The sequence below is a fragment of the Bombina bombina genome, chromosome 3 (assembly GCF_027579735.1).
Source record: "Bombina bombina isolate aBomBom1 chromosome 3, aBomBom1.pri, whole genome shotgun sequence".
NCBI lineage: Eukaryota > Metazoa > Chordata > Amphibia > Anura > Bombinatoridae > Bombina > Bombina bombina.
The window spans coordinates 99639095-99654316 of NC_069501.1; the positions used below are offsets into that span (position 1 = coordinate 99639095).

Consider the following 15222-nt stretch of genomic DNA (forward strand, 5'->3'; position numbering starts at 1 on the left):
CACAACCACCAGTTCTCCAAGTCCCAAAATTGATGATATAGCTGATAGGATGACACAAAATTTGCAATTACTCCAAAAACATTTGCAATCTGCTCAAAATGCCCAGAAAAAATATTATGATCTGAGAAGAAGACCACCACCTCAATACGTAGTCGGTGACTGGGTATGGCTTTCGACCAAAAATTTGAGATTGCAAATCCCAAGCAAAAAATTAGCCAGTCTGTTCATAGGCCCGTTTCAGATTATACGAATCATCAATCAAAATGCAGTAGCACTTCAATTACCTCCCTCTCTGGCCATCCACTCCACTTTCCACGTTTCTCTGATCAAACCAGCTTCCTCCTCCGGCACACAGATTTTACCACCCAAGCCACCGATTCTGGATGCAGAAGAATACGAAGTGAAAGAATTACTTGATTCTCGGATTACTAAAGGTGAACTCCAGTACCTTGTCCGATGGAAGGGTTATCCACCAGATGAGGATACCTGGGAACCATCATCTCACGTGAATGCTCCAAGACTTGTTGCTCAGTTCCACAGGAGGAACCCTGATCGCCCCAGGCTGCAAGCCTTGGGAAGGCTTGCCTGAAGGGGGGGTCATGTCAGAACTCATCTCTCCACCTTAACTGTCTGACATCTGATATTCTGTAATTCCACCTTAACTACGAAGCCGCACCTTTTTACCTTACTTAAACCTTTTCCTGAGGGCAGACAGGTGCTTAGTTAATGAGTTTGGTAGCTGAGCTAACACTGCACATTGTGCTCTTTGGATTACCCTTTTGTTACAACAGGATTTAATTCTGAATATCGTTTTGAACTTTTATATTGCTTGTGCAAATGTTTCTTCACTCCTGAAACTACCTGCTTCACTGGATCACTAATTACTATCAGCGCAGCTCCTCAGTTCTAACCGTTCACACGCTGCCTGAGGATTTCTCTTCTGTCCTAATCTGACAGATCAGCTGTTACAACGGATAGCTAAAGTCCACTCTCTGGTAAGAGTGAAACTGTGACTGAATGGTTCCTTGTTATTTAAACTCCTACCTGAATTATTTAACCCCTTGGGTTCCTGTTTTCTCTAACAGCTGATTCTGTAAGAGACTGCTCCAGGTTTTAACCTGTGTCACTCTGTTCTTTTCAAGATATATTAAATCACTCCAAGCCATACGCTTCTCTTCTACATATGATAAGCAGGTGCTGAGTGAAACATTCCATCTAGATCTGCAGTTGAAGATCCATATACAATTAACTTGCTATACTTCCTGTCAGTTACTTACACCCTCATACCTAGGGGCTTAAATAAAGATTTGGATTTAGCAGCCTTTCTAGTTTAATTCTCAAATCCCACGTAAATAAAAATAAAAATCGATATATATTCTTAAATATTGAGCATACCAAAATAGATCCCATATTCATGTCCAACACACACAGAAAATCCTCTTTATAACTCAATGAAATTTAGTATTGAATAATGGTGAAGAAAACTCCCCCTTATCAATTTTTAATAATGTCTAGCATCAATTTTTAATAATCATTATACTTATATATATATATTTGGTTAGAAATATTATGTAGGTATCCCTATTATTTCATTACTAATAATTTTTTATCCATTTTCGCATCACCTACAGATGGACAAAAAGTCTCTGTCGGGAAATAGAATTTTATAGTTCTATCTAAGCAAAACAAAGTGTTATTATTATTAGCAATAAAACCTAAACCTAAACTATTATACTACTTTTTAAATTGTGCAGTAGAGTATCACAATTAGAAAAATAATTTAATGACAAATGAGGGATTGAGGTATCATACATACGGCTAGATTTAGAGTTTTGTCGGTAACGACCCGCGTAGCTAACGCTGGCTTTTTTCTGGCCGCACCTTTAAAATAACTCTGGTATTGAGAGTCCACAGAATGGCTGTGTTAGGCTCCAAAAAGGGAGCGTACAGGCATATTTAACGCCACTGCAACTCTCGATACCAGAGTTGCTTACGGACGCGGCCAGCCTCAAAAACGTGCTCGTGCACGATTCCCCCATAGGAAACAATGGGGCTGTTTGAGCTGAAAAAAAACCTAACACCTGCAAAAAAGCCGCGTTCAGCTCCTAACGCAGCCCCATTGTTTGCTATGGGGAAACACTTCCTACGTCTGCACCTAACACCCTAACATGTACCCCGAGTCTAAACACCCATAACCTTACACTTATTAACCCCTAATCTGCCGCCCCCGCTATCGCTGACCCCTGCATATTATTTTTAACCCCTAATCTGCCGCTCTGTAAACCGCCGCTACTTACATTATCCCTATGTACCCCTAATCTGCTGCCCCTAACACCGCCGACCCCTATATTATATTTATTAACCCCTAATCTTCCGAGCGGACCGCACCGCTATTATAATAAAGTTATTAACCCCTAATCCGCCTCACTAACCCTATAATAGATAGTATTAACCCCTAATCTGCCCTCCCTAACATCGCCGACACCTAACTTCAAACATTAACCCCTAATCTGCCGACTGGAGCTCACCGCTATTCTAATAAACTTATTAACCCCTAAAGCTAAGTCTAACCCTAACACTAACACCCCCTAAGTTAAATATAATTTAAATCTAACGAAATTAATTAACTCTTATTAAATAAATTATTCCTATTTAAAGCTAAATACTTACCTGTAAAATAAACCCTAATATAGCTACAATATAAATTATAATTATATTATAGCTATTTTAGGATTTATATTTATTTTACAGGTAACTTTGTATTTATTTTAACCAGGTACAATAGCTAAAATAGTTAAAATAATTACAAAATTACCTGTAAAATAAATCCTAACCTAAGTTACAATTAAACCTAACACTACACTATCAATAAATTAATTAAATACAATACCTACAATTACCTACAATTAAACCTAACACTACACTATCAATACATTAATTAAATACAATATCTACAAATAAATACAATTAAATAAACTAACTAAAGTACAAAAAATAAAAAAGAACTAAGTTACAAAAAATAAAAAAATATTTACAAACATCAGAAAAATATTACAACAATTTTAAACTAATTACACCTACTCTAAGCCCCCTAATAAAATAACAAAGACCCCCAAAATAAAAAAATGCCCTACCCTATTCTAAATTACTAAAGTTCAAAGCTCTTTTACCTTACCAGCCCTGAACAGGGCCCTTTGCGGGGCATGCCCCAAAGAATTCAGCTCTTTTGCCTGTAAAAAAACACATACAATACCCCCCCAACATTACAACCCACCACCCACATAACCCTAATCTAACCCAAACCCCCCTTAAATAAACCTAACACTAAGCCCCTGAAGATCTTCCTACCTTATCTTCACCATACCAGGTTCACCGATCAATCCAGAAGAGCTCCTCCTATGTCCTGATCCAAGCCCAAGCGGGGGTCTGAAGATGTCCATGATCCGGCTGAAGTCATCATCCAAGCGGGAGCTGAAGAGGTCCATGATCCGGCTGAAGTCATCATCCAAGCGGGAGCTGAAGAGGTCCATGATCCGGCTGAAGTCTTCTATCAACGGCATCTTCAATCTTCTTTCTTCCGGATCCATCTTGAAGACCTCCGACGCGGAACATCCTGCTGGCCCGACGGACTACCGACGAATGAAGGCTCCTTTAAGGGACGTCATCCAAGATGGCGTCCCTTGAATTCCGATTGGCTGATAGGATTCTATCAGCCAATCGGAATTAAGGTAGGAAAATTCTGATTGGCTGATGGAATCAGCCAATCAGAATCAAGTTCAATCCGATTGGCTGATCCGATCAGCCAATCAGATTGAGCTCGCATTCTATTGGCTGTTCCGATCAGCCAATAGAATGCGAGCTCAATCTGATTGGCTGATCGGATCGGCCAATCGGATTGAACTTGATTCTGATTGGCTGATTTCATCAGCCAATCAGAATTTTCCTACCTTAATTCCAATTGGCTGATAGAATCCTATCAGCCAATCGGAATTCGAGGGACGCCATCTTGGATGACGTCCCTTAAAGGAGCCTTCATTCGTCGGTAGTCCGTCGGGCCAGCAGGATGTTCCGCGTCGGAGGTCTTCAAGATGGATCCGGAAGAAAGAAGATTGAAGATGCCGTTGATAGAAGACTTCAGCCGGATCATTGACCTCTTCAGCTCCCGCTTGGATGATGACTTCAGCCGGATCATGGACCTCTTCAGCTCCCGCTTGGATGATGACTTCAGCCGGATCATGGACATCTTCAGCCCCCTGCTTGGGCTTGGATCAGGACATCGGAGGAGCTCTTCTGGATCGATCGGTGAACCTGGTATGGTGAAGATAAGGTAGGAAGATCTTCAGGGGCTTAGTGTTAGGTTTATTTAAGGGGGGTTTGGGTTAGATTAGGGGTATGTGGGTGGTGGGTTGTAATGTTGGGGGGGGGTATTGTATGTGTTTTTTTACAGGCAAAAGAGCTGAATTCTTTGGGGCATGCCCCGCAAAGGGCCCTGTTCAGGGCTGGTAAGGTAAAAGAGCTTTGAACTTTAGTAATTTAGAATAGGGTAGGGCATTTTTTTATTTTGGGGGTCTTTGTTATTTTATTAGGGGGCTTAGAGTAGGTGTAATTAGTTTAAAATTGTTGTAATATTTTTCTGATGTTTGTAAATATTTTTTTATTTTTTGTAACTTAGTTCTTTTTTATTTTTTGTACTTTAGTTAGTTTATTTAATTGTATTTATTTGTAGATATTGTATTTAATTAATGTATTGATAGTGTAGTGTTAGGTTTAATTGTAGGTAATTGTAGGTATTTTATTTAATTAATTTATTGATAGTGTAGTGTTAGGTTTAATTGTAACTTAGGTTAGGATTTATTTTACAGGTAATTTTGTAATTATTTTAACTATTTTAGCTATTAAATAGTTCTTAACTATTTAATAGCTATTGTACCTGGTTAAAATAAATACAAAGTTGCCTGTAAAATAAATATAAATCCTAAAATAGCTATAATATAATTATAATTTATGTTGTAGCTATATTAGGGTTTATTTTACAGGTAAGTATTTAGCTTTAAATAGGAATAATTTATTTAATAAGAGTTAATTTATTTCGTTAGAATAAAATTATATTTAATTTAGGGGGGTGTTAGGGTTAGGGTTAAAATTAGCTTTAGGGGTTAAAAAAATTATTAGAGTAGCAGTGAGCTCCGATCGGCAGATTAGGGGTTAATACTTGAAGTTAGGTGTCAGCGATGTTAGGGAGGGCAGATTAGGGGTTAATACTATTTATTATAGGGTTATTGAGGCGGGAGTGAGGCGGATTAGGGGTTAATAACTTTATTATAGTAGCAGTGAGATCCGCTCGGCAGATTAGGGGTTAATAAGTGTAGGCAGGTGGAGGCGATGTTGAGGGGGGCAGGTTAGGGGTTAATACATATAATATAGGGGTCGGCGGTGTTAGGGGCAGCAGATTAGGGGTACATAGCTATAATGTAGCTGGCGGCGGCGTGCGGACGGCAGATTAGGGGTTAATAAGTGTAGGTAGCTGGCGGCGACGTTGTGGGGGGCAGATTAGGGGTTAATAAATATAATATAGGGGTCGGCGGTGTTAGGGGCAGCAGATTAGGGGTACATAAGGATAACGTAGGTGGCGGTCGGCAGATTAGGGGTTAAAAAAATTTAATCGAGTATCGGCGATGTGGGGGGGCTCGGTTTAGGGGTACATAGGTAGTTTATGGGTGTTAGTGTACTTTAGAGCACAGTAGTTAAGAGCTTTATGAACCGGCGTTAGCCCAAAAAGCTCTTAACTACTGGCTTTTTTCTGCGGCTGGAGTTTTGTCGTTAGAATTCTAACGCTCACTTCAGACACGACTCTAAATACCGGAGTTAGGAAGATCCCATTGAAAAGATAGGATACGCAATTGACGTAAGGGGATCTGCGGTATGGAAAAGTCGCGGCTGAAAAGTGAGCGTTAGACCCTTTTTTGACTGACTCCAAATACCGGCGGTAGCCTAAAACCAGCGTTAGGAGCCTCTAACGCTGGTTTTCACGGCTACCGCCAAACTCCAAATCTAGGCCTAAGAAAGCTATGTATAGTCATATGCCATTTGTAGCATAAACTAATACTAATTGTAGGTTTCCATAGTAAAGGATAGAAACTATGAGTCCAGTGAGGCTGTTCTTATATAAATTATACCCATTTATGACAAACAAACATAATTACCCGTATACTCCACATATGTCACACCAGCCCAAGAATATACGGAGGGATAGAACCAAGACAAGCCATGTATTCAACTTATAATATCCTATATAGGGATTCGGTTTTACATGCACTTTAGTGAAATAGCTTTAGCCAATCCCTTCACTATGCTAAAATCATGCAACACCTGTTCTCTGTTAGTGAATAAGCATCCAATTAAGTTTATACCACTCAGCATAGGAGATAGTTTTTTTCAGCTCTTAGTAAAAACTTCTCATATGTATTTTTTTTGTGTTTAAATGATTTTTATTGAAAATCGGTACATTGATGAACAAGTAATAAAGTTACAGTTTTTGTGACATCAAAATAACAACAGTTTGCTAGAATAATAGTCATTAACATTCAATGACCTAATTTTCGTAAATATTTTCAAGATTAATTAAGGATGGAGATGAGTCATAACAAAACATAGATAGTTGTAGATGACAGAGAGAAGATTCAGAAGAATCAGTTAAGGAGATGGAATGGAGTAGGGGTAATAGGGTTTAGGAAGGGGGGGAATATTCCATCTGGTTTAGAGCATTGTAGGTGTAGAGGGGTAATGGTTATGGCCATGATGCCACAGGGAGTGAGTTACATAAGGTTCCCAGCTCCACAAGGAAGTTGTGTAATAAGCAGCTTATGTGTGGTTGTGAATCCCTTGCTCCCAAATAAATTGAATGTAAGATATCATGTCCTGTTTTCCTAGGTAGCAATAGTGCATTCTCTCTAATGTAAGGACATGATTTACTTCAGATCTCCATTGGGACGATAGTGGGTGTCTCACGTGTTTTCCACAATCTGGGGATTAATCTTTTAGCACAGGATAACATTAAAAGAAGCTTTGGAATGTGACTGAGTAAGATGATTTGTGGGGAGAGTGTGATATTTGCGTTCAGGACTTTGCATATGTGCCTCTCCACTTGGTTCCAAAAGTCACCTAAGTTCGGACAGGACCACCATATATGACTTAAGGTACCTTCTTCTCCACATCTCCTCCAACAACTGGAGGAGGCGGTAGGGTATATAACCCTTAGGCGTTGTAGGGTTAAATACCACCTGGCTAGTATTTTATAGTTCAGTTTGGATATAGTTAAGGAGGTGGAAGAAGAGTGGGTATGGCGGAAACAACGTCTCCAAGTCTCCGTATCTAATTCAGTGTGCAGCTCCTCTGACCATCTTGTTAAGTATGTTGGCCGTTTCTCAGGGAAGGAGCCTCTGAGGATTTTATATATCAGGGATAGATGTGCACTTGCAATTGTCGGGTTGGTGCATAACTGCTCAAATGGAGTAAGAGGTCTCAGTATTTCTGCTTTGTGTGGGCTGTGGTTGATTGCGTGTCTGATCTGTAAGTATGCATACCAACAGTGAAATGGTGGTCCCAGCTCCTCATTAAGTGAGAGTCTGTCCTTAACACCTGAGGGGGTAGTTATTAAATATATTGGCAGGTTCAAGAGGAGCTTATTAGCATTAGTATGAGTGAAGAGGCTGTGCTTGAGAAATAAGTGGTATCGGAGTAAGGGGGTTAAGGGAGATATTGTTGTTGAAATTCCTTTTATATGGGTAATCACTTCATCCCATATAGCTAGGGTAGTTTTAATATAGTCATTGTGTTGTATGATGTGCGGCCTAGAGTCTTTAGGGATCCAGGGTAGGTCTCTCATGTGACTAACCTGGGATAGATGACTCTCCATTTGTATCCAAATACTCAAAGAGACGGAGTGGTTCCATGCCACTACTCTGGCTAAGTGTGTTGCTTTATAATAGTTAGCGAGATTAGGGACGTTAAGGCCCCCATCTTCCTTACTCAGATATATAGTGTGTTGAGCAATTCTAGGACGCTTGTAGGACCAAATAAAGGAATTAATCATCTTTTGTTGTGTCTGGAGGAAAGATTTAGGAATGCCCATAGGTAGGGTTTGGAATAGGTATAGGTATTTGGGAATTACCATCATTTTTACTGTATTGATCCGGCCCAGCCATGATAGATGTCCCTGTCTATGCCAGGACTCCAATAAGTTTTTAACACTATTCTGGAGGATGGTGAAATTATCGGAGAATAATTTATGTATATCCTTGGGGATTATTAAGCCTAAATATTTGAGTTTGTCGGTTAGTACAAATTTCGTTTGCTGTGATATGGTTAGTGTTTCCGGGGGTGTTAGATTAATCGGCATCAGTCCCGACTTCTCCATGTTAATGGAGAAGTTAGAGACTTGTTTATATCCTTCCAGTGTCTTTATTAGGGCAGGTAAGGAGGTAGTTGGAGACCGTAAGGTAAAGATCACGTCGTCTGCAAACAAGAGGCATTTCTGGGTGATATCGCCAAAGTTTAGGCCTTGGATATGTTGGTTGTTTCTAATTTGCAGTGCCAATATTTCGATTGTGAGAGCAAATAATAAGGGTGAGAGCGGGCATCCCTGGCGAGTCCCATTGGAGATGGGGAAAGGTTGGGATATGGTGTTATTTACCTTAACTTTTGCTTTTGGATTATGATAAAGGGCCTGTATTCTGTTAATAAACAACTCGGAAAAGCCAAATTTTGACAGAGTGGACCACATAAATTGCCAGTCCACCCTGTCAAATGCCTTCTCAGCATCTGTAGAAAGCAAAGCTAGGGGTGCAAGGTTACGGTGTGCGTGCTGTAATAAATGAAGCTGTCTAACGGTATTGTCTCTCGCCTCCCTTCCTTTAATGAAGCCCACCTGATCTGGGTGAATGATGTTGGGTAAAATCATGTTCATACGGTTAGCTAGTATTTTGGCGTATATTTTCATATCAATATTAATAAGTGATATTGGTCTATAGTTACCAACCATGTCTCTAGCCTTGCCTGGTTTTGGTACAACTGTAATCATTGCTTCTAAGAGGGAGCTAGGGAGGGTATTACCACGGTCTATGACGGTATAGAGTGAGAGAAGATGGGGGTTTATCTGTTGCTGTAGGAGTTGGTAGAATTTCGCCGTAAGACCGTCCGGTCCTGGTGATTTGACATTTGGCAGAGATTGTACTACTAGATTGATATCTCGGAGGGTAATAGGGGAATCCAAGAATTACCTATTCTCATCGGTAATAGAAGGTGTATCGACAGTGGCTAAGTATGATTCTAAGTTGCTTCTCCTATCCTGTGCTGTGGTATCTGTTATATTGTATAGTTTCGTATAATAGGAAACAAACGAGTTAATAATTTCTTCGTTTGTGTGAGTGACCTCGTCCGAGTGTCGCCTAATTGCTTTAATAAAATTGGAGATTTTTTGTTTTTTAAGGGACCTGGCTAATAGGCGACCCGCTTTATTGCTTTCCACAAAAAACTTAGACTTGGTGGTCAGCGCCCTCATATGAGCTTTTTGTACAAGAAATTTATTAAGGATTTCCCTTGCGTCAGTCAGTTTGGTGAGATTAGTAGCAGAAGATGGATCCGCTTTAAGCACAGCTTCTCAGGTGGCCAGGTCTTTAGTCAAGGAGGTGAATTGATCTGTGTGTATTTTGCGTTGCTTAGCATTATGCTTTATTATGACCCCCCGTATATAGCATTTATAGGCCTCCCAATTGTTTGCGGACGACGTGTCTTCGGGCTTGTTTAAGGTAAAATATTCGTCGGAGTGTTTTTTAATGTCGTCCACTGTTTCCTGGTCAGTTAGTAGGTGGTCATTGAGTCTCCAGTTAAACGTATTATGAGGTTTACTGGACCATTTGAATACAGTAGAAACCATACTGTGGTCTGACCAAGAGGTATGTGTGATCTTTGAGTGTACAAGGGTTGAGAGGAGAGTCTGATCACATAGGATATAATCTAATCTGGAGTATGAGTGTTGTGGGTGTGAGAAAAAAGTGTAGTCTCTTCTGTCAGTGTGTACTATTCTCCAAGTTTCAAAGAGATTAATAGTTTGTAGGGCTGCACAGTTAGATTTAAGGGTATTATTTCGTAAATAGGATTTCCCACTAGACGTGTCTAATGTCGGATTCATAGGGAAGTTGAGATCTCCTCTAATGATAATCGGCCCTTTAGCCATATCTAGTATTGTGTTGATTAGGGGTTTATAGAAATTGGGTGTGGGTCTATTTGGGACATAGATGTTTACTAGGGTAACTGGGGCACCATAGCATAATCCAACTAGAATTAAGATTCTGCCTTCTTTATCGGAGTGTTTTTGTAGTAATTCAAAGGGAAAATTGTGTCTAAATGAAATGCTGACTCCATTTTTCTTATGTGTACCTGAGCTACAAAAATGTTGTTCAAAATATCTCTTAGACAATGTAGGTTCATGGCTTTTCTTGAAGTGTGTTTCTTGTATCATAATGATGTCTATTTTTCTCTTGTAAAAATCGTGAAATGCAATAGAGCGTTTTTCTGCTGAGAGAAAGCCTTTAACATTTTGTGTGGCTATGTGTAGAGTATCTGCTCTATGACGTGAGGAATGCGTCATTATAATACAAGGTATCTTGGGCCGTTAAACTGAGATGTTAAGGGAAACCAGATAGGATATTGGGGGAATCTAGGAATATCTGTTAACGGTATTTGGGGGACAGGTGTTGGGAGAGGGGGTATTCAGATGACAGCAATCAAAGTGAAATGGGGGAAAGGGAAGGTTATGACTTTAGAAAACAATATTAGAGCAAGTTGCAATGGTTATGGCAGTAATAATTACAGTAATACTAAATTAAATTGCAATTTTAAATTTAAGTTTAAGTTTAGTTGTATTTTTAATTTGGGAGCTTTTGTTACAAACCGGGTGTCACAGTGGTTAAAGGCGGTGTATGGGTTATTCGTTTTGGCCTATCGACGGTCTTATAGCTGAGAGTGCGTATCTGATGTAGCTTGGCTAATTCCAAAAACTCTATCGGCTTAACTGTACAATACAGAATACTTAAGTGGAGTTAGCAGAAGGTGTTATGTTAGCGTTTTGCTTAGCTATCTTAGGTGAGTGTGTAACCATCAGCACTAAAACTTACACCTATTTCCCAGGTAATTAAGAGTAAGTGAGGAGTTGAGGATTAAGGCATCTTCAATAATTGGCAATGCCTAGCAGTATATACATCTTATACGCCATTTAGCTAAACTGAGTAAATTCTATGGAGGACTATTATACCTATCTGTATGAGTCATATATTCAAGGCCTAATAGGAGATCTCTAGATAGTGTAAATCTAAGATGACCTGTATAATTATAAACATAATTGCAACAGAGTAGTGACTTGTAAAACATTTTCAGCTTATAAACAGTATATTAAAACTTATATTCAACTTAATACAGTTCTGGTTAACAAAAACAGGGAGTTTTATTTAAGTTACTTTGGAATAATGATATAGTTCTGGATAGTAGTAAACCAGAGTAAGGACCTGCAAGCATGGTCACTTCATGAACAATGAATTAAACTCTATGTGTAGCTAGATAAAGTTCAACTTAATAGAAACGAAGTGTCTTTTCAGTGTTAAATAAATTCAGTCTCTACTCGATTGAGTAATTATATAGTTCTGGGTAGTAGTAGACCAGAGTAAGGACCTGTAACCATAGTCACTTCGTGAACAATGAATTAAACTCTATGTGTAACTTGATAAAGTTCAGCTTAATAGAAATGAAGTGTCTTTTCAGTGTTGAATAGATTCAGTCTCTTCTCAACTAAAATCAGTCCTTTGTCCTCCTTTGGACATATTAGAGGGGGAGCAGATAACCTGAACCCCAGAACATGGGACCTGTCACTTCAAACATTCAATGGTAAATAACAAAAAAGAAAAAAAACACACAAAAAACAGTTAGATAACCATAGTTACTTATCCTGGAACATTTTAGAAGGAAAACTGAGGATCTCAGCCTCAGATCACAGAACCTGCATTATTAAACAAGAATAGGGAAAAAAGGCAGTTAGATAATTATATTTACTCATCCTATAGAGTCTGTGTCCATGTCGTCAGTGCTGGTTAGGGATACTTGTCTTCGTTTATTCTGCCTAGATATGGTATCAGGGTCTGGTCTTCGTTGAGGTTTAGGACTGTCTTGCCTATTTTGTTGTCCTTGAGGGGGTTGAAGGTTACCATTGTCGGGTGGAGAGATGCTTAAGATGTTGCAGAACCTGTTGATTTCAGTTAATGAGGAACACTCTGCCTTCTTCCCATTTTTCGTTACTATCACTGAAGTAGGAAAACCCCACTTGAAAGTCTCGTCTCTTTTGCAGTGTTCTGAGGGACAAGTCCTGATATATTTGAATTTTATGGCCCTGGAAGTTTATAACTTGTCTTTTCCTGGCGATGTTGTATATTTCTTCCTTTTGTCTATAGTTTTGGAAGTGTACTACAATGTCTCTTGGTGGAGAGTCATCAGGAGGCTTTGGGCGAAGTGCCCGGTGAACTCTGTCCAAGGGGATCTCAGTGTTTTCGGTGATGCTGTCTCCCAGTATTTCAGTGAATAAGGCCTGTAGATAATCACGGATTTCGTTGTTCACAATCGTTTCTGGTATTCCTCTAAAGCGGAGATTTCCCCTTCTAGTATGGTTCTCCAAGTCGTCGATTTTATCTTCCAGTTCAGTGATATGTTGGATTTGCTGGGATTGATTGGCTGAGAGGTTCGCCAGTTTTTGTGCGACGACATATTCATGTTCCTCAAGGGTGTCCACCCTGTGACCAAGATCATTGATCTCTTTTTTCAAGTCAGCACATTCGTCTTTGATACATGTTTTAACTTGTTCAATTAAGGCTGCTATGGCTTTGTATGTTATTGGCGTGTCATCATCAGGAGTCTGATTTGTGACTGAAGTTTCATTAGTTATAGATAAGCTACTGTTTTGTTCTTCCTCTATGGCAGTCATTAGGGCATCTGTTTCTCTAGTTTTAGATGGTTGGTCTGTTTGTTTGAAAAAGGCATGTACTGCGCTTTGGTTAGCTTGTGATGTCTTCTGTGGTTTATCTTGGCGGGTATTCTTTCTCTGTGACATAGTGCCCTGAGTTGATACTTGACTTCTGCAGCTGTTCTGTGATAGTTCAGTACACAGTACCCCCTGGGGAATTTACCCTCACAGGGTGATCACGGTAAAGGGTTAGTGGGGTATGACCCGTCACAACTCAGTGTGGCGGGAAAGGGAGTGGAGGTACGTGTCTGAAGTGAGCTGTAAAGAGTACAACAATATTGGGATCAAGTGAATTAGGGTTATATGTCTCACACCTTGCAGCGAGTATTGAATGATGTGCTCTCCCAATGCTGAAGCTGCTATGCTTTTGTACCTGGTTCCCAGATTGTCTAGGAAGTTAAGTAAAAAATTAAAACCAAGTAGCACTGCAAAAGTAGTTTTTAGTACTCAGAGTTATTGCGTGTAACCACAGGTTTCTTACTGTTTTAAATCGTCCTGCTAGTAAAGGACAGTAGGAACTGGGTTGTGCTAGTGCCAGAATACTCTATGTCCCTGGGTCTTTACTGTGATGGACAGGGGTAGTGATGCAAACAGTGTTTCAGTCAATCTTAGGCAGCTCCTCAATGTGATTTAAAAGTGCGTCACACTGTAGACCTCTTTGCCTACTACAGATGTTTTCCCCTGTATGAGTCTTTTGTGCGTGAGTTGCTTTCTATACTTAATTCGTGCCTGAGAGTAACTCAGTAATAGGCTGGGATAAAAGGTAGCGCAGCTGCAAATTGCCCTTAGGTAACGTTCGTTTTAGGAGTGCGCCACTTTAACTACCAATTACTTAATTGAATTTACATTTGATCCCCTCCTTTAGCGACTCCTAGCTTGCCCAGTGTGTCAAGTCAGATTTAAGCATAAGGCGATGTATTAAGCGCTCGTGCCTTACCAGTTTCTGCTTGATTCGGTCCGGGGGTGATCCCAGCAGATCCTTTGCTTAGTGATGTTGATGCCCCTGGACTTTAAGAGCTGATGTGTTGTGTTGTCGGTTGTAGCAGAAGGTGCTGGCGTTTGTCCTATCCAGGGTTAAAGTTCTTGCGGCGACGGTTGCGGTGAGGGCCCCAGGCCTAATAGTTTGCTCCGGTAGTATAGACGCCAGAAAGGTGAGCGATCGAGTTCCCGGAATAGCTGCTTAGGTGCTAGGTGCAGCTTAAAGTCAGTTGAAGTTGACCATTGTTGTGTTTAGCTGCTTTTGTGAGCCAAGACACCCGGTCTGCCTACGGAGCCTCAATGAAGTGCGGCCATTATGGTCGGCTGCTCGCTCCGCCCCCCTTCTCATATGTAATTTTAAGGAACCAATCACATTATGGCTTAAGAGTCACGAAACACGTGACCATCAATAACAAACAGGAATTCCTTCAGGCTTACAAAACTTAGTACACGACACTTTACATGTGATACTAGCAAGCCAATAACATTACCGTTCACATTTCACGTAGCACGTGACGACCAACAGCAAATAGAAATCTGAGTTACTTAAGAGGCTTGCCGCAGCCTCCGGTTTAAGAACACACAATTTCTATTTAGTTTTAACCTCTGATGAAGAAGGACGATATACAGATTAACCCTTCGAAACGCGTTATGTGATTCGATCACCACTTATTGTGACCTTTGTTTTTGTGTTTTTATTATTTTGTGTGCATTATTTGCTTTTTTTAAAAAAGGATTATTGTATACCTTTATTTTATGAACTTTCATACACCAACCCCATTTGAAACCTGAACCACTCACTGCTTCTGGTGTACAACAGAGGACAGGAACTTGTATCAGGACATAACAACTTATATGTCTTACAATTACCTCATACTCTATTGAGAGTGCTAGATGTGAGCATAAAATCCACAGGGATTGGTGTGTCATTTGCATTTAAATACTCTATTATACATACAGCATTGCACTATTTTTGCTGTTTCTGCTTTTTATTCATATTGACCACCATCGTGTGGAGGAAAGTTTCTAGTACCATTAAATCCACTCCCGGAAACACAGAAGGCAGTACACAGCTTTTGAATTGGATCCAACGGCAGACATCCCATATGCCCCTTTGAGGCTCTCCAGGATTGCTTTATACTTACCTCATATCAATTGAGGTAATTTCCTGGAAGTAGGAA

General features: G+C 40.0%; 1 long non-coding RNA gene across 1 annotated transcript in view; it reads left to right on the forward strand.

Annotated features, from left to right (window-relative positions):
* Nucleotides 1-777: 777 nt before the first annotated feature.
* Nucleotides 778-15222, forward strand: part of LOC128651503 (uncharacterized) — a 45189-nt gene continuing 30744 nt past the window's right edge. Inside the window, exon 1 of the long non-coding RNA XR_008401100.1 lies at nucleotides 778-995. This is a non-coding gene — a long non-coding RNA (uncharacterized LOC128651503). The remainder of the gene's footprint in view (nucleotides 996-15222) is intronic.